The sequence below is a fragment of the Castor canadensis genome, chromosome 8 (genome assembly GCF_047511655.1).
Source record: "Castor canadensis chromosome 8, mCasCan1.hap1v2, whole genome shotgun sequence".
Lineage (NCBI taxonomy): Eukaryota > Metazoa > Chordata > Mammalia > Rodentia > Castoridae > Castor > Castor canadensis.
Genome location: NC_133393.1, coordinates 131216796 through 131237595, shown reverse-complemented (window position 1 = coordinate 131237595; position 20800 = coordinate 131216796). Strand labels below are relative to the sequence as shown.

Below are 20800 nucleotides of genomic sequence, written 5' to 3'. Positions count from 1 at the left end.
AACAAGTTAAAGCACATTTAATGACAGTCACACCTTAAGGTTCAATGACTGCTAGCTGTTGTTATGGTCAATCTATTATTGTTTAAGTTTCTTGGCTAGGCCAAGTGGTACGGAAATGGAAGCCAGATTTTCTATATCTGATCCTCCCCCGACTCCGCCACCCCAAGTCCTTTCCTTTACCCTTTGCTGTTCAACATTTTTCCCTGGGGAGAACCAAATTCATAAACAGCTTGATTTGAACGACTGAACTACCTGCATGACAAAAAGCACGTTTTCAAACTTTACATTTTGACTTGATGATTCTGCCTTGCCTCTACTCTGAGTGATTTCTTTCTCTTCATTCCCAGCTCCTGGAATTGCTTCTCCCTTCTGACCACATGAAAAGCCATCTGTCCATAGGAACTGGATGTTTGAATCCTGTCACAGCATTGCCCAAAGCTTAGAGACATTTACACATAGTACTTGTATACCAAAAAGTTCAATCTGTTAGGAGAAGCAAAATCTATAAGACTTATTTACAGTCCTCGGATTCATGTACATTGCTAGTAGGAACTTAGAAGGTTGTCAGATCTGGGCAGACACTTTTACTATCTCCTTGCTCCGTAGCCATCTAGAGAGGAATAAAAGTCGCCAGCTAAGAGCTGACACCTAAGACAGTTTGTATCTATAATAACAAGTTACCCACATAAGTAATTTCCTCCAAAGAAATTATTATACCGAGCTCTTTAAAGCACAATCTATTTTTCAGGGAAGATAGGGCTTCAAAGCAGATTGGAAGCCAACTTCCAGTTTTGTGGACAGGCTTTCTGTGGGTGACAACAAATGACTTTCCAGGCATTGGTGTTGTAAATGTATAATGGACCAGAAACCGCTTTTTCAATAGTGACATTTTTTTCTTCACCCATGTCAATGATGTCATTCTTTATTTTTTTAATTGATATTTTATGTGTTGCTAGGGAAAGGTTGAAGTGGATTGTTTGACATTACTCTAATGAGGCAATTCTATGGGATATTCATCTCACTAACTGTAGGAGAATCACTTAGAGTTTTCTGGAACTTTCGACTGGTTTGATAATAGTAGATCAATCTTGGCTTTGATGTAGCGTTGGGTATTTGGAAATTCAGTATTAAGCTGGGCATGGTGGCTCAAGCCTGTAATCTTAGCTACATGGGAGGTAGAGATTGGGAGGATCGCTGTTTGAGGCCAGCTGGAGTAATATATTCATGAGGCTCCCATTTCAACCAAAGACTGGGTGAGGTGATGTGTCCCTGTTATCCCAGCTACATGGGGAAGCACAAACAGGAGGATTGTGATCCAGGCCAACTGGAAATAAAGAAAGACCCTATCTAAAGAACATAACCAATGCAAAAAGGGCTGGCAGAGTGGCTCAAGTGGTGCCTGCCTAGCTAATGTGAAGTCCTGAGTTCAATCCTCAGTACTGCAGTTCCCGCAAAAGAAATTCATTGTTAAAAACTGTACAAATAAACAAAGCCTTCAATAAGAAACCATGCCTTGTAGCTGATAAGCTCATTTCTCTCTTCCCTCCGCTAATTGCTTTCAACTCTTAAATGTGAAAATGCAGTGTGTGCTTCCCTTCTCACGTGACTTGCGGGATTCAGTGCACAGAATAAATAGAGAAATATGATTTAACATCCAAAGTGGAAGGCACTCCCCTCTTTGCCCTTGGCAAACTCTACCAGTGCCTGCGCTGCCTTAGTTTACTTTCAGCACATTGTTCTAGTCCCTGGATTCCAAAGCAAGCAGGGGTTTGAGAATGAGAGCCAGGGGTGGTGAATCAGGCGATGGCTTAAAACTTTCCAGGTGCTCTTTAGAAATACTTTATTTATTTTCAAATCTCATAGCCAGAACTATTATCACAGATTCACAAATGGAAAATCCATGAATTGCAATTTGAGTATTTTATATATACGTGTGTGTGTGTGTGTGTGTGTGTGTGTGTGTGTGTGTGTGTTTATGGAAAGTGTGGACTTGGGATCTTGGTTTGAGTCCTGGGTCCTAGTGATATCACTCAGCTGTGTGACCTTGGGCAAGTTACTTGATCCATCTGAACCTTCTTCTCATGTGTTAAGTATTCCTACTGCACATTTAAAAAAGTGAGGTTTAAATCAACCGATGAATATAAAAAGTCAGAACAATACCAAGCCCTTGTAATAAGTTACATATTGAATCACTGCTTGTTTGCTTCATAATCCTTTTGTAGAATGACTGAAAGAAGTGCTTTGTGCTAACATGCTGAAGACACCTCTGACTAAAGTCATGGACTATTTAAAGCCTGACATTTCTTTTTTTTTATTTTATTTTTTTCCATTTTTCTTTTATTATTCATATGTGCATACAAGGCTTGGGTCATTTCTCCCCCCTGCCCCCACCCCCTCCCTTACCACCCACTCCACCCCCCACTCTCCCCCCCACCCCCTCAATACCCAGCAGAAACTATTTTGCCCTTACTTCTAATTTTGTTGTAGAGAGAGTATAAGCAATAATAGGAAGGAACAAGGGTTTTTGCTGGTTGAGATAAGGATAGCTATACAGGGCATTGACTCACATTGATTTCCTGTGCATGTGTGTTACCTTCTAGGTTAATTCTTTTTGATCTAACCTTTTCTCTAGTACCTGGTCTCCTTTTCCTATTGGCCTCAGTTGCTTTAAGGTATCTGCTTTAGTTTCTCTGCATTAAGGGCAACAAATGCTAGCTAACTTTTTAGGTGTCTTACCTATCCTCACCCCTCCCTTGTGTGCTCTCGCTTTTATCATGTGCTCAAAGTCCAATCCCATTGTTGTGTTTGCCCTTGATCGAATGTCCACATATGAGGGAGAACATACGATTTTTGGTTTTTTGAGCCAGGCTAACCTCACTCAGAATGATGTTCTCCAATTCCATCCATTTACCAGCGAATGATAACATTTCGTTCTTCTTCATAAAGCCTGACATTTCTAAGGGCTGATATAGCTCAGCGGTAGACTGCCTATCTAGCATGAGCAAGGCCCTGGTCTCCATCCCCAGCACTGCAAACAAACAACAAACAACCCAGTCACACTAAAGCTTTACATTTCTGCCAGTGGTCCTAAAACTGACAGCACGGTGCAAAAACCGTAGATCATGCTTTGATATTCTGACCAATGTAGAAACAGAAGGTTTAAAATAAGCTATGTTTCATATACAAGGAAATGACAGGTCTTCGGTGGACAGTGCAGTGAGTTTGACGAGATGATTTCACTCATGTAACCATCGCCCGGGACAAGACACATTCCACATTTCTCCCACCTGGAATGTTCCTTTGGCTTCTTCTCAGTAAGTACCTGCCTTTTGTGGAGGCAACCACGGTTCTGATTTCTGTCACTACAGGTAGTTCTGCCTTTTCCTGAACTGTATGTACAGGGAGTAATGCAGGATGTGCTCTTTATAACAGGATCTTTCATTCAAGATGCTGATTTTGAGATGTACCCAGAATGCTGCGTGCATCGGTTGTTACTCCTTTTTTTTTTTTCTCTCTATATATTTGAGACAAGGTCTCACTGTGTAGCCCAGGCTGACCTGGAACTCACCATCCTTTTGTCTCGGACTTCTGAATGCTGGGGTTACAGGTGTGTACACCATGCCCGCCTTCATTGCTCCTTATTGCTGAGTGTGATCCCCTGTAAGATCATGACACTTTTTTCTTTCTTTCTCTGATTAATGAAAATTGGGTCTACTGCTTCTAGCTTGGGTCTATTGTGAATGTTTATTGGGCCATAAACATTCTATATTTTTTTTTCTGGCAGTACTTAAGTTTGAATTCAGGGCCTCACACTAGCTAGGCAGGGACTCTACCACTTGAGCCACTCTGCCAGCCCTTTTTTATGTTGAGTATTTTTGAGATACAGTCTCTCAAACTATTTGCCTAACTGGCTTCAAACCATGATCCTCCTGATCTCTGCCTCCTGAGTAGCTAGGATTACAGGTGTGAGCCACTGGCACCCGGCTGCTGTAAACACACTTGCTGTCTTTTTGCTGATATGTCTTCGTCTCTCTAGCTACATTGCAGTTTGCTCTGACTATGTTACCTCTTTTCCAACACGTGATATGTCAGCCTTTTTAATTTTAGTCGCTGTGGAGGCAGAAATCTTCACCTCCTGCTTTAGGTCCACTGATTTATAGCTGTCGATCTTCACTGTCATGATGTTGTAACTTTCTAGTAAGACTTGAAATCCAGCAGTGTGAGGCCTCTAACTTTTGCTTTTTTAAAATTTGTTTTGGCTCTCCTACTTCTTTTGCCTTTTCATATACATGTTAGAATCAGAGTTTTTAATTTCTGGAAAGATATATGTAGGACTTTGATTAGGATTGTACTATCGATTAATTTGGAAAGACCTGAAGCTTAATATATTGTGACTTCAGATCTGTAAATATGGAGTGTCCTGTCATTTATTTGAATTTTACTTGGTCTGTCTTGTCAATATCTCTAAGCACAATTTTTTCCCTTGGCCATTTATTCTTGTTGAATAAGAAAAAAAATGAAGAAAACTAGCGACTCTTCTTCTCATTTCTGTTGGTACAAGTTGAACATCTCTAAAACATGAAATCAGAATTCCAAACTTTTTTTTTGGCAATACTGGGATTTGAACTCAGGACCTCATACTTGCAAGGCAGGTGGTCTACCCCTGGAGCCACTCCTCCAGCTCTTTTTGTGCCCTATATTTCGAGATAGGGTCTCATGAACTGTTTGCCCAGGTTAGCTTCGAACTGCAATCCTCTTGATCTCTGCTTCCTGAGTAGCTAGGATTATAGGCGTGAGTCACTGACACCTGGCTCCAAAACGTTTTTAGTGCTGATATGATGCTTAAAACTTTTCAAATTTGAGATTTTTTAGATTAGGGATGTTCCTATTACAGGTGATGACATTGAGGCTCAGATAGATTAGGAAAATTACTCAAGACCTAAGTATTCCAAAATCTGAAACACATCAGGTCCCAAACAGTTTGGAGAAGGACTCCTCAACATGTGATAGCAAATTTGCATCTCAGTTGCATTCTTCTGAAATTGGAAATGAGGACCAGCAGGGAGGAGACTTAAGAGAGAAGATTGTTGGAATTTCTTGGGCAATACGGGTATTTGAGGAAAGGAAGGGAAGGAGAAGACTGGATAAAAATGTCAAAACTATTTAACTTGGATCATTCTTATTTGAGTGAACACAGTTCTTATCTAAGTGGGAGGACTATTGCACAATGTCTGATATATAACACTATTAAAATGAAGATAGGGTGAGAAATGTGTGAAAGCTGAGGGACTAGACAGTGAAAAATAGGCACAGTCTGATGAGGCAGTGGGTGGTCTGTGTTCACGTAGCACAGTCTATCTGTCCATTCACCTGTCCATCTATCCATTTAACAAATATTTACTGAGCACCTAACATATACTAGTGACTTGCTGGGTTCTGGGAAATCAAGAATGACAACAGTGTAAGGAATTTCCCAGTCTAGTGGGGCTGACACTTTCACCAACAATTGTATGACAATTGGTCAGCACCTTAAAGAGATCAAGTTTGTAAATTTAATATTTTTATTTTTATAGATGTCACAGGAGAACCCAGGAACAAACTGGTGACATTATCTGCTAATTTGTTCAATATTTGTTAAGCTACTGCTAGGTGTCAGGATCTTTGTTGATCACTGAGGAACAAAAATGAGAAAACCAGTTTTTATCCTGTGATTTGTTGAAAGTGCAGATTTCCTGATTTAGTAGACCAGGGATAGGATTTGGGAATCTGAATTTTTGTTGTGGTACTGGGGATTGAACCCAGTATGCATGGTAGGCGAGTGCTCTACTCTTAGCCCTGGAATCTGTATTTTTTTTTTTATAAAGGTATCCAAGGAAATTTGATGTCAGTAGTCTGGGCGACCCTTGAAAAACATCCCTTATGGTCTATTGGAAAACAAAGTCCTAACGACTTAACTACATCACTAGGTGACTGAGCAGTCCTAGAAATATTCATGGAAGAGGGTGGATCCACTCCTGCCCGGAAGACACTTGTCATTGTGTGTGTCTGAAGGTGGCTGGGTAAGTGACGTAAGCACATGTTTACATCCTAAGGTAAAACAAGTGATTATCCATTGCAGGATTTGTTCAGTTTTACTGCACAGGTAATCAGTTTGCAATATTCCTTCCTAAGTCAGTCATAACAGGTGTGCTGGAATATTCCTCCAAGGTCTGGAAAAATAGTTCTTGTCTCTAAACTTGCTAAAGTGCCTATTGCCTTGACATTTGCTGTAAGGATTACACAAAGTAAAGAGAGACACTTGATTTTGGAGAATAAATTAGGAATTATCCAAAGCTGGAATTGAGAATTGAGATTGCTCTGATTAGTTTATTTTTCAGACTCTAAGGTCGTTCCAGTTCTTTCAGGCTGCTATAATAAAATCTTGTAAACAGAGAGGCTTGTGAACAACAGACATTGATTTCTCACAGTTCTGCAGGCTGAGAAGTCCAAGATCCAGGTGATGGCAGCTTTGGTGTCTGTTGAGGAGGATAGGTGTCTAGGAGGACTTTCTGGCTCACGACTAGTGCATATGGTGAGCGGAGGAGTGAGGGAGCCCCCTTGGGCCTATTTCATCAGGGTCCTGAATCACTCTTTGAAGGCTCGGCTTCTGTACTATCACCTTAAGGATTAGGATTTCAACATAGGAATTTGTGGTAGGGGGACATAAACACTCAGATCATATAGCAAAGGCCAAGTTTGGTATTTTAGTAAAGTAGCTGGTGAAATTTTTATTATCAGGAAAATTTTATAGAAAAACTCCTGAATTCTTTTCAAAACACTAAGGTTTCCTTAGTAAGACCAAGTATTAAACTTGAGAATTGACCTTCTTAATCTCTGAAAAAGGCTCCCTAGCTGTGCCATGGGCTGTCTCAGAATCTGTGGTTTTGGTGATGCGTAGGAGGAAAGCACGATTTCTAGCACATGATTACGTTTATTGAAAAGAGCAATGAAGCCCTAAATTCGAAGACATGTCAGCTGCGGTCAAGCAGACTAATAGTCTGCTCAAGGTTTGCAAAGGCGAAATGCTGTCTGGTGCTGCAAAGTTGAGGGAAAATTCAATGATGAACTTAATCTCTGTGGGGACTTGTCACTGAGTCCCGTAAACAATCATTTTTAGAAAGGTTCCAATGGTTTGACACTTTTTAGACTTTTAAAAATGACTTTTTTTCCTTTATCCTTTGTTAAGCATAGGGACCTGGAAAGGTTGGTTATCATACTTTATTTTAAATTATTCCAATCATATGCTAATGAGAACATCTTTAGAAACACTAGGACTTTGACATTCTGATTTAAGAATACAATGTTAACCTCATGAAATTATAATGTATATAAATTGTTTTTATTTTATAGTGGTCTTTACATTTTACATTTGCTATGGGAACATTGGTTTCCAGTCTAAGACAGCCTTGGGTAAGATGCATTTCCAGTCTTCTTTGTTTATTTTAGTTTTGGCAGTACTGGGGTTTGAACTCAGGACCTCATACTTGCTAGGCAGGTAATCTATCACTTGGGCCACTCCACCGGTCCTGCATTCTCAGTCTTCTTAAGCACAATCCTGATGTGTTGAAGGCATTCAAAAAATGTTAAATTGGGCAGGGTGGTACATGTTTGTAATCTCAGCACACAGGAGGCAGAGGCAGGAGGACACAAGTTTGATGTCAGTGTGGGCTACATCACGACTTCAGGGTTAGCCTGAGCCACCTATTCAGACCCTGACTGAACCTCTTCCCACCCCCTACCCTCCAAAAAAAGTTAAATAAAATAGAAACAAGGACAATTGCCGTAAGAAAGGAATGTCTGCTACTGGTTTTATCTTGTTTGGATGACAGGTGATTGTCAGGTTTTTGATAATTGGAGGAATGGACTTATGGGGGCATGAACTATTTTCTCTGCTTTTAGGGAACAAACTGAAAATTCCCATGAAAGTTTACAGGTCTCTGTATTTTTAAAGAGCTTTCTAGTCAAGGGTTTCCATTATTCTCTATGAATTTGACTTCAGGAGATTTTTTTGTGTGTGTGACTAGGGTCTCACTAAGTAGCCCAGACGACCTCCAACTTACCATCCTTCTTGACCCTCCCAAGTGCTAGGATTACAGGCAGTTCTCACCAAGCTCACTCTGCCGATATCTATTAATTTGGGGGAAAAAAGGATGAAAATAGACCCTACTTCAGAGGGGCTTTTGTGAGGAGCATATGAATCGATGTGGATAAAGCACTTAGAACAGTGCGTGGCAGGTAAGTTTTATAGAAGTATTAGGGGATATCATTAGTAATCAATAATGAAAATAGAAATTGATCAACTGTCACTTGGAGACTGTTTTATAAAGTGGGTTGAAGGCTGGAGATGTCTGAAGGTCTGTGTCTCACTTGCCCATTCATATGTTGAACCCTAATTCTTCATGTGATGATATTTAGGAAGTAGGGCCTTTTGGAGGCAGTTTGCTCACAAGGATGCAGCCCTCCTCAGCAGGGTTAGTGCCTTCACTAAAGAGGTCCCAGAGAACTCCCTTACCTCTTCCACCATACGAAGTTACAGCAAAAAGATGGCCCTTTGTGAACCAGGAAGCAGGCTCTCACCAGACACCAGTCTCCTAGCAACTTAATCTTACACTCCTGACTCTCCAGAATTGTGAGAAATACGTTTCTGTTATTTATTAGCCACCCAGTTTATGGTATGTTTCTTATGGCTGCCTAAACAGGCAAAGATAATTTGTAAAATCATTTTGAGAACTAATATGTGAGGATAGGAAAAAAGTAAATCTACCCAGAAAACACTGCCCAGCTCACCTAACCTGCCTGACTCTGGAGGCATGGGGGTTTCTGACCATCAGTCTAAAGAGACATAAACCTAAATCTTGTTGGCATCTGATCGGCCAGGCCAGGATAAGGGTTTTGAAAGTCCTGGCAGGGGGAAGGAGAGGATGTCTCTTTTCTTTCTTTATGCTCACCTTGCCTCTATATATTTAAAACTAAACACAGTATTAAATCATATAAAAGAATAGGCCAGTCCAGTGCAGTTCTGACTCCTCTCTCCCCAATTCCTTTTTGTAAAATTACTTTTTAACTTTCTGAGTGGTTCCTTTTTGAAACTGGAAAATTCCTTGCGAAGTAATTTTTGCTGGTGTCTAGCTATTGACTTCCTTTGTCTTGGGGAAGCTGGGCTTTCTACCTGTAGCATCTCTCTTGGCCCGGTTTTCCTGTACTTCCTCTGCATCCTCAATGTGGAGTGTGACCCCAACTCCCACCTATGGGACTGACCCTGTTGCTTTTGAGCCCTTCATTTTTTAGGTAATAGGGCCTGTTCTCCCTGCTCCTGTAGCACCAGAGGCCAAGCTTAAGGGGACTGAAATATTACAGGTCCCTTGGGCCTGGATATATTGCTGTCACCTTTGAAGCTGAGCCGGATGGTGCAATGGCCTGTCTTATAAGAGTGATCCAAGAAGGCTTGGATTTGGGTTGTGCCTGAGGCGAGAGCTGTCACTTGTTTTCTTATAGAATCTTCACCATTCCCAGTCATCAACTGAGGCAGCTGATGCTGATAGGTTTGTCTTTGAGTCCATGTCTGTGCGACTAGTTTCAGTGCTTTCGTTAGGGATGGATGGACCGTGAGCAGTCATTCTTGCCCTGTGGGGAGAGAGAGTGGATCACAGGGAAGATTGCTTATCCACTCAGCAGGCTGAACAATGGCACTAGGAATGTGAGTCCTTTGGACTGCGATAAGGAAGAGGACATTTAAGGCCGATGGATAATATCACTCAGTTTCTTCACTCTCTGTCCTCCTAGAAGTATCACTTGAATAGGCTTCTTTCCCATTTTGTTTTCAACCTGGATTCTGTGAGGAGAAGCAAAAAATACACAGTACAGTATTCTTGCTCTTCATTCAATGTGAAATGACATAAAACTATAGGTCACCGACAGAGAAACCCATACCAAGACCAAATTATCAGATTTAGTTAACATTACTCAGCAGCATGCAAGTTTATTTAGGTAATTAGTTTTAGCTACAAGAATCCTCATGGAAGCTGGGTGCTGGTGACTCATGACTATAATCTTAGCTACTTAGGAGGCTGAGATCAGGAGAATTGCGTTTAGAGGCCAGTCTGGGCAAATAGTTCATGAGATCCCATCTCCAAAATAACCAGAGCAAAATGGACTACAGGTGTGGCTCCAAGTGGTAGAGAGCCTGCTTTGCAAATGCAAAGCCCTGAGCTCAAACCCTGGTCCTGTGAAAAAAATTCTCACGGAGTTTTCATTTTGGGCAGCACTAATGTTTGAACTCAGGTCCTTACCCCTACTAGGTCTGCACTCTACCACTTGAGCCACATCTCCAGCCCCCTCAGAGTTTTCTAGAGTAGCTTTTTAAAAATCATGATAGATATAGGAGCCCAAATGGAGACTAACGGAGCAGAGGAGGAAAAACAGTAAAGATATATAAGTGAGTTGGGGGCTCTCTCCTAGGCTCACATTGTAGAATCTCCTGTGTCTGTTTACCTGGGTGTGTTCTTTCTGGACTGTAAGCTTCAAGTCATGGATCACTGTCTCAATCTGCATCCCTTCACCTAGCATGGTGCCTGGTATAGAGCAGGGACAGGTTCAGGATGCTGACTGGCAAATGAATGCGTGGATGGAGGGGCAAGAAGCATGGAGGGTAAGAAGCAGAAGGAAGTCTATGGACCAGAAAGAACAGTGGGGTTCACGTCAGGAGGAGTACTGGTGAAGAGCAGGATCTCCTGGTGAGGTCAGACTGCTTGGGATTCCATACTGGCCCTTCATGCCTCTTGGCATAACCTTGGACCACCTTGGTCTACCTCTCCATGCTCCACTGAAAAATCTGTAAAATGCTGATAAAGTGGATTGCTGATGGTTCTCATTTTATACGACTGTTACAAGGTTGCACAAAATATTGTGTTCGGGGTCAGCCAGGGTACCACTCTCCTGCATGTCCCACATCAAGTGTATATTGAGCCAGCGTTCTCACAGGCCTTGATGGTGGCATGGAGTCTAACGAGGTCTGACATAATATGAAGATACTGGGGTTAGGAAACAGGCGTGTGAAGATGGCTACACAAGGCCGAAAGTAGGAAACGAATGGAATTTCAGTGGGATTGCAGGGGGAAAATAAAGGAACTGAGTGATGACGTGAATTGTGTCCTGAGCATACAAAGGCTCCCCATGGAGGGCAATGGGATATTTTCTTAAGATGGCTGGTGGCCCATCACTGGTATGATGTTATTTCATCTTAAGGAAGAAAGGGCTCATCTTAAGTCTTTCAGAAAATTGGTAAGTTAATAGGTTACATTTGTTTGTTTATTTATTTTTGGCTGTTCTGTGGTTTGAACTCGACCTTGTGCTTATGAGGCAAGCACTTTGCTACTTGAGCCACACTCTCAGCCCTTTTTGCTTTAGTTTATTTTTTACATAGGGTCTTGTGGTTTTTTTTTTTTTTTTTTTTGTCTGAAACTGACCCTGGACATAATCTCCTTACCTCCATCTTTCCTACAGCTGGGATTACAGATGTATACCTCCAGGCCCAGTTTTTTTTTTTTTTGAGATAAGAGCTCATCAACTTTTTGCCAGATCTGGCCTTGAACCATGATCCCTCCATCTCCACCTCCCACATAGCTGGGGTTACAGGTATGTGCCACCATGCCTGGCCCTTAAGAGGTAAGCTTAAATGCTACTTATAAATTTTAATTTTGTAATTGCTTAGATATTGAATGCCCATCAAAGGACCATGTGTTAAAGGCTTGGTTTTCTCCTTGGCACTGTTGGAAGGTGGAAGAACTTTTAAGAGGTGTGGCCTAGTGGAAGGAATTTAGGTCTTTAGGAGCACACCCTTGAAGGAGATAGTGGGATCCCAGCCTCTTCCTGACTCTGTCTTTTTGCCTTCTGTCCATTATGAGGTGAACAGGCCTCCTTACTGGGTACTCCAGCACCAGGTTCTTTGCTACCACCTGCCCAAAGTGATCACAGACTGAAACCTCTGAAAGAAAAGCCAAAATAAACCTTTCCTCCACAAAAGTTGATTCTTCCAGGTTTTTTTGTCATAGTGATGCAAAATTAACCCGAGTTTATTCTGAGTTTAAGAGTCCTTTATAATTCTTTCTCTGAACATTCCTGTAGTAGATGAGAGATGCATTGTGACTTTCTTAATCCCATCTTTTAACATATTACTTGATATTATATACGTTTTCTTCCTCCAGGGCTGGGAGTTGAACCCAGGGCCTTGCACTTGCTAGCAAAGCACTTTGCCACTGAGCTACATCCCTAGCCCTTGATTTGTGAGACAAGGTCTTTCTGTGTAGCCAAGGCTGGCCTTGAACTCATGATCCCCCTGCCTTAGCCTCTCGAGTGCTGGGATTACAGGTGTGTACCATCATGCCCAGCTGTTTACCTATCTTAAATTTCTAATGTATCTGTTACATTTTTTGACTACTCATACATTCACATAACCAACATGATAGAAGTTGAGGGTGCAATGGTAATTACCAGACTCTGGGGAAAGTGCAAAGACATAGAGGAGCAGGAAGGCTGATCAGTGGACCTTGGGTTATTAGACAGGACTAAGAAGTTCTGGTATGCTATTGCATTGTAAGTTTACCAAAGAACAACAATGTGATGTGTATTTCAAAAACTGAGAAAAAAGTATATATATATATTTTTTGTGGTACTGGGGCTTGAACTCGGGGCCTACAGCTTGAGCCACTCCACCAGCCCTTTTTTGTAATGGTTTTTTTTTTGAGCTAGGGTCTCATGAACTATTGGCTGGCTTCGAACTGTGATCCTCCTGATCTCTGCCTTCTGAGTAGCTAGGAGTACAGGCGTGAGCCACCAGCACCCGGCTTGGAATGTTTTCACCATAAAGAAAAGATATATGCTTGAGGAGACAGATTTATTTAATCAGATTTAAATATTCATTACATGTTGTGTATGTGTATTGAAACATCCTATGGTCCGCCATTAATATTTTGGAGTTTTTACATTTTATATATCAGTTAAAATAAATTAAATTTAAATTAAAAAAATGAATTGAAATGCTGTGGAAGCAAGGCATTGAGAAATCTTGCTCTCTTCCTGGCCGTCTTCCCTAGTCCCCGCTCCTACCCGGGCTGTCTCCTTAGTCCTCTAGAGAAGGGCCTCCAATGACTTCAGACCTCTTGCTAACAGATGGTGCTGCGATGTCACACTATATAGACTCCAGTTTTACGTTTGCATCTGTGTGTCCCAGACGTCCCACAGATATCCTCCAGAACTGGGGTTGCTCGGCTAGGGTCAATGCAATTGTAATTTTGATAGATATTGCCAAATTAACCTCCCTGGGGCTGTGCTGCTTTTCACTTGTGTGAGCTGGTGTGAGTTTGCTGATGTCCCCACTGCCTCCCAATCTGCTATGCTGTCACGCGTGTGCCAGTCTGAGAGTGAACCATGTTTTCACAGCATAGCTTGAACTTGGATTCCTCTTGTTATGACTGAAGTTGAAGTGATCAAGTGCACATGAGTGAGAACTGTTTATATTTTGTGAGTTGTGCATTCTGTGCTTTGCCTGTTTTTCTCTTATTTTAAGCTTTTTATTGCTTGAATCCTAGAATGCTCAAGATTCTTTACAGAGCAACTACATTGCACCAGACCCTACAAAAGGCACAGATTAGCCAGGCACTGGTGGGTCACGCCTATAATCCTAGCTACTCAGGAGGCGGAGATCAGGAGGAACCCAGCTTGAAGCCAGCTCAGGCAAATAGTTCACGAGTTCCTATCTCAAAAACACCCAACACACAAAAGCGCTGGTGGAGTGGCTCAAGTGGGAGAGCGCCTGCTCAAACCCCAGTACCACTTCCCCCCAACCAAGGCACAGACTAGATAAAGCTGACTCTGGCTGACTGCCTCCCTGAAGCTCACAGGGGAGCCATTTTATATACCTAGGAAAAGGAAGTGCTTATTTCTCAATATTGGTACGTGGATATATAAAGGGACAGCAGCTGAACATCACAGGGGTGTGGAAGGTGGTGTGGGGCCCAGGAGGTGGCCAAGTTGGGTGGCTAGAAGTCTGAGGAGGTGCTTCCCAGGCTGCCATGGATGTGGAGAGCCATGCAGGCTGAAGCAATGGTAAGGTCCTTAGCTCCTGGGTTCCTTAGGGCCACTCTGGCCCACAGCCATGCTCTCCAGTGCCTGTCACTTTGTGAGTGCTAAATACATGTTCCCTGAGCACAGTCACTGGAGAAGATTGACATAAGCGTCCTGCTGAGGTGTGAGGGCAGGGTGGCGTGGGGCAAGGCTGTCCTTGTCCTGGACTGGCAGCATCCTGGTCTTTCTCAGTCTCCCCCCTCACTGAGGGGGTGTTGGAACTGTCTTCAGCTCTCCTGGCTTTCAAGGAGCTGACTCAGCACACCTGGTTCTGGCTCTTTCTCTTTCCTTGTGGCCCTTTCCCCGTTCACTACCTTCATCACCTGTTGTCACTCTCTTTTGGGGCTGGCATCTTGTTCCCCTTCCCCAGGCCAATATACTAGAAATAATCTTTGCCTGAAAGTTGTCTTTCCTTCTTTCTCTCTCCCCCAAATACACACACAAACATACCACACACACTTCAAACTTAGGGCTGCATTAACAAAGTACCACAAACTTGGTGGCTTAAAACAAGAGAAGTTTGCTGAGTGCGGTGGTATACCCCTGTAAGCTCAGCACTTGGGGGGCTGAGGCAGAAGGATAGAGTTCCAGACCAGTCTGGGCTATATAGCAAGGCCTGGTCTCAACAAACAAAACCAGAAAATTTCCCAAAGTTCTGGAGGCCAGAAGTTTAAAACCAAGGTGTTGACAGAGACGTGCCCTTTTGAAAGTTCTAGGGAGCTCCTTCCTTGCACGTCTGGCTTTGGGTGGTTGCTAGCAGCTTTGTGTTCCCTGGTTTATAGCAGTGCCTCTCTGATTTCTTTCTTCATCTTCAAGTGGCCACCTCCGCTTGGTGTGGATCTATGTCCAAATAGCCCTGTCCTTTTAAGGATACCAGTCTTTGGATTAGGGCCCCAGTAATCCAGTAAATCATAATTTAAGCTTTCCTATTTCCAGACAAGGTCACATTCAAAGGTATTTCTAGTGGTTAGGACTTTGGCCTTTTTTTTTTTTTTTTGGAGCTGCAATCTAACTGGTAACAGATGCCCTGCAGTTGTCTTGCTTGGCATTTTTTAAAGTTACACTCACAGTCATCAGGTTAAGAACACAATTTGATGCAAACTGAGTTTGAGTCCTTCCTTTGTCCCTCAGGACTTTGGACAACTGATTTTAGGTCTCAAGCTTTAGTCTCTACACCTAGAAAATGGTGACAGTGGTTCTACTTATCCCAGGTGACTACATGTCAGGTACTCAGCACAGGACCTTGTGTATGGGACATGGAGTAAGCCTCACTGTTATGAAAGTGAACTGTTCTCTTTCTCCTCTTCACTTGCACACAATCAGGTAGAGTCAGGGCAAAGGTTGACATTGGACTTGAGAGTCCCAACAGAACACTTGACAGATACACACCTATCCATTGCTAGCACCTCAGGCCCACTGGACTAAAAGAATGTCAAATCAGCTCAACATTCACCCATGAGACAAATAGGTGGTCCCACAGGGAGGTCCTTTGTATCCCTCCTTGTCCCTGTCTTATCTGTCTGCCAAGCTTAATGTGGTATAAGAGGAATGTTAAAGAAACACAGTTTTGGGACTGTGTGTGTGCACATGTGTGAGCTCAGGTCACCCTGTGGGATGCTCTTTGCTACCCTCTCTCCTCTCCACTTTCGGTCTTTTTGTTTTTCTGGTGGTACTGGGATTTGAACTCAAGGCCTCATCTTGCTAGACAGGTGCTTTACTGCTTGAGCCACTCCACCAGCCCTCCACTTTCTGTTTGTCCTACAAACAGCTAAATTTCCCACAGGGCAGGGTAGAACTCCCCTGCCTTGCATTTCTACTTCATCCCTTTGATGCTGGTGGGGCTGTGAAGTAGCTGCTGAGAAAAAAACAAACCACTATTTGTTATTGAAAAAAATGAAAAAAAAGGAAAAGAGTCCAGCTTTTTATCTCTGGGTTCCTCTAAGTTGCCAAAGGTCTTTTTGTGGAGAGAGGGAACAAGTAGCATTTTATCTTACTGCCACTTGAACATCAAATAGCTCAGAGCCCTGGGGGTAGGCGGGGAACATGAGTGGAGACAGAAGAGGCCTGGCTCCATCAGGGAATGGGGTGCTCCCAAAGAGCTGGGCTTTCTTTCTTTCTTTCTTTCTTTCTTTCTTTCTTTCTTTCTTTCTTTCTTTCTTTCTTTCTTTCTTTCTTTCTTTCTTTCTTTCTTTCTTTCTTTCTTTCTTTCTTTCTTTCTTTCTTTCTTTCTCTTTCCTTTCTTTCTCTCTTGTCTTTCTTTCTCTCTTGTCTTTCTTTCTTCCCTTCCTTTTTTCCTTCCTCTTTCTTTCCTTCTCTCTCTTTCAATGGTACTGGGGGTTGGAACTCAGGGCCTCAATCCTTGCTTATTTTCTGTGTGGTTGTTATTCATTAGTGAGAATAGTGCTCTGAAGTCTTCAAATACTATCATAGAACTATCTTTTTTCCTTCAGTTTTGCATTAGTTTTCTGTCACTATCACAAAATACCTGAGATAATCAACTTACAAGGAATAAAGGTTAATTTTGGCTCATAATTTCAGAAGTTTCTCTGGTCAGTTGGCATTGCTTTTGGGCCTATGGTGAGGCAGTATATTGTGGTGTGAGCAAGTGGTGGATTCAAGTTATGTTAGTGTACTGCCAGGGAGCAGAAGAGAGTTGGCAGGGGCTGGAGTCCCAAGATCCCTTTCAAGAGCGTGAATTCCTCTTCAAATGGCATTCCTTCATGCACATATTTTTGTGTGCATTTTTGTCTCTGTATTCAAATTTCCCCTCTCTATAAGACATCATTTCCATCAAAGTCTACTCTAAATATGTAACTTGTTTATCTGCAAAGACCCTAGTTCTAAATTAGTTCTCATTCACAGCTCCTGATGAGTAGGACATATTGTCAACATATACTTTGGGGGGAGCCAATTAAATCCATAACAGCTAGTTCAAAGGAAACATCAACCCAGTACAAACTTATAAAAGTACAGGAGCCTTGAGATCACCTGCAAAGACTGAACAAAATTGCTTTTTCCATTGGGTGAAGGATGGGGGTGAGGGGCATCGAAGCAATCAATTGCAGATAGGACAGAAGTGACGTATCTGTCAGTAACTACAACTTAACAAAGCTTAACAAAACAACCCAAACACAATGAAGAGGGCTAGAATCCCTTAAGCCAGAAGGGTATGCTAAGTAGTCTTTCATTTAAACATTTTTATATTATTATTTTTTAATATTTTTATTTTTTTGAGACAGGGTCACACTATGCAGCCCAGGTTGATTTGGAACTCACTGTGTCGCCCAGGCTATCCTTGAATGCAATGATCCTTCTTTCTTAACTTCTCAAGATCTGGGATTACTGGCATATGTCACCATGCCCTGTTCTCTATATCACTATTAATCCATGTATCTTGTCCCGTGGGTTAGTTTGACCCTAAAATATGCAGAGTATTAAGTGGTCCTAAAATTCCATGTGTGTGATTCACTTTCTTGACAAAGTTATATCCACCCTCATTTTCCAGCCCTGTTTCCTGTCACGGGAGTGGGAGGGTTAGCATGTTTTCCTCCTTGGGCTATTGGATTACTGAGGACAGCAGTTACCTCTGTGGAGTGAAGGGAACATTGCAAATGCTGTCCGCTCATTCTCCACCTGGTCTCTCAGGGTCACAGAGAACCAGGCACAGAGAAATAAAAAGAAGAATTTCTTAGTGTCACTTGCTGCACTCCTACAAGAGCTATGACATCCAGGACACCAGGAGCCATTTTCTGCACTTTTATTTTTCACTTGCTTTTACCTTTTGTGGTGCCAGGGATTGAACCCAGAGCCTTGTGTAAGCTAATCAAGCACTCTACCACTGAGTACAGCTGTGCTCTGTTTATAGCCCTCAGTCTTCATGCCTTGGCCTCCAAAACGCATAGAGTATAACTTGGTGGTGTTAACAGCTCCATTCACTGGGCCTGCTGAAATTTTTCTCATAGCTGCATGGGAGAATGAGAAAAGAGCTGACAGAGACAGAAACAAGTACTCAAAGTGTCTACATGGTGAAATGAAACATAAGCATGAACTTCCTAAGAAAGTGCTTTAAGGGCTCAATAAGGAACTTTCTTTTTTCCTTGAAAAACGTAACTTTGAGAAAAATTTCCCCCATGATCCATATTCCTGACATTTTTTTTTGTCATCCTAACTATATAGTACCCCCCCCAACCACTTACTTTTACTGTATTGTTTTTTTTTCTCCAGAAGGAGAAAATCTTCCTGGAGAAATCCATGCCAAGCTGAAGAATGTTGAATTCCCAGGCCAAGTTCAACAAAGCCAAAGAGCTTTCCAGTAGGAAATGACGCCATCTGCCAGGACAGAGGCCAGGTCGGCGGGCTGCAGCTCGCCATCTTTGGAGACACAGGCAGGTTGGTTCGTGTCTCGCGTCCAGCTCTCTCATTTACTCCCATTTATTCAAGCTCTTGCCAGTTTCCTACGCATCCCTCTGCCTGGAAGTTTCCCAAGTAGATGTCAAAAACCTCAGCCCTAATGACCTAAAACCTCCTCCGGGAAGAACTACCTCCTGGTAGTTCTGCCACTTCCTGATAGTGCCCAGGCTGGGGACAAGAAGTTTGGTCTTTAGGGTCCCCTACCTCCCACTTCTGTTACTCTTCTCCTCTTTAAATTAAACCTACTGGCTGGGGGTATAGCTTGGTAGTAGAATGCTTGCCTAGAATGTGCCAGGCCCTGGGTTCAATCCCCAGCACTGCTATATAAATAAAATAAAATAGACCCACCTAACCAAATCCTTGTACCAGTCTTAAGGTCTTGTGACTAAGATCCCGTCTATTAGGGAGACAATCATTCTGATAAGATCATTCATTTGCCTTAATAATCCTTTACGGAGTGTTGGGACGTAGCTCACTAGTAGAGTGCTGGGTGCTGGTCTAAGCATGTTCAAAGCCCTGGATTCCATCCCCAGCATTGTAAACAACAACAAAAAAATGATTTTCAGGGGAAAAACAATTCTGACCTAAAGCATTCCTTAATAATGCTGGGATTTCATTTAGTTAAATTTAACTAATTAATTTTTTTGAGACAGGGTCTTGCTGTAGCCCAGACTGGCCTTAAACTTGTGATCCTCCTACCTCTGCCTCTCTACCATGTGCCACCACATGGTAGAATTTTAGACATCACAGACTTTTAGGGTTTGGCAAGCCTTCTTGGTGGTACAGACCACTCTCTTCCCTTTCTGCCAAACTGGCTGTCTCCAAACACAGATCATTTGCATCTGCCGTTCCCTTGGCCAGGACTTTCCCTCCCATCCCCATTCTTTGGCTTAGTTGATATCCACTCACTCTTTAGGTCTCAAATGAAGTATCACTTTCTCAAGGAAGCCTGTCCTGACCTCTCTGACTAGGCCAGACTCCTCTCCCATAGGCTGTCCGAGCACTGTGACCATCCTGAACACCATTTTTTATACATTTGTATGATTAAGTGATTACTGATCTATTACCTGCTAGGTACCAAGACCCACGAGTACAGTGCTGATGTTGCTCTTGGTTATTGGAGCTGCAGCACCTGGCACCTTACCTGGCTCATGTTGATCCCTTAAAAGTTGTTGACTGAATGGACCAGGAGCCTTCATTGACTATTAAGTATCTTCCTTTCTATTCCTGCCACCTCACTGCTTACTGGAAGCCCAGGGCATACCTCATTATCCTCCCACAGAAGCCTGTAAGTGTAAAATCTGGCAGAGCAAAGCAAAAGCTGTTAAACAGTCTTCCTTTCTTATTTCCTTTTTAATGTTCCATGTGGACACTGTGCCACGGGGGCCTGCACATACATGTGCCTCACTTAGGCAAAGCCTTTCCAAGCTTCTCATAAAATTCCTCAGAACTCACTTGAGTAACAGGAGCATAATTACCCTGTGGCCAAACCTGTGGAACAGAGCTTGCTGTTCCAGACCCACGGGCCCAGGATGTTGGCCTCAGATTTGATTAGCATGACTTGGACCATTGAACTAGGACTCCTTACCTCTCCAAATGGTTTTATCTCCACTGTTTCTGCTTTTGTAATGGAAAAGGAGTTGACTAGCTTTTGCAGTTAGAATCTTGGACATTTATGAAGGCCTTTCTTTATCTTCCTTCTCCCAAGCTGTGATGGTCACATATGGTTATTGTAGGAGCCACCTCACCCTGGGAGGTCCTTCTAAAAGCTGAAAACAGCACTTTGGCCTCAGACCAACTGTGGAGTGGAAAAGGCCTGGCTTCTTGGCAGCTGTTCTGTTGTACTGACAGCAGCCCTGCTTGTGGAGGCGTCTGGTATCAGCGATGTCTTGAGCTCAGGTCCTGGGAAAATTTTTCGCTGCTGCTTTTTTTTTTTTTGGGAGGGGGTAAGAAGGTTTTTTAAAGACTGTGTGTGTGTGTGTGTGTGGCATATTTTCTGTTAGTTTTTAAAACTGTAGAACTCACCAAGATAGGTTTTATTCTAGAAACAGCTTGTCACTTATAATTGAGACCTTTTATAACTCAAGTTTGAGGAAGAGAGGCTAAGTCATATCAAATGTTTTATAACTGCAACTATTTTGGAGGAGCGAGGGTAGGAAAACAGACCATCATTTGGGTAGTCTGCTAGATGTCTTTCATGCAGGATTTTTAAATCTTATGAAGATTTAAG

General features: G+C 42.5%; 1 long non-coding RNA gene across 1 annotated transcript in view; it reads left to right on the top strand.

Moving 5' to 3' along the window:
* LOC141425813 (uncharacterized) overlaps window positions 1-19129 on the top strand; it is a 100960-nt gene extending 81831 nt beyond the window's left edge. Inside the window, exons 3-4 of the long non-coding RNA XR_012450947.1 lie at window positions 5865-6059; window positions 18385-19129. This is a non-coding gene — a long non-coding RNA (uncharacterized lncRNA). The remainder of the gene's footprint in view (window positions 1-5864; window positions 6060-18384) is intronic.
* The last annotated feature ends 1671 nt before the right edge of the window (window positions 19130-20800 follow it).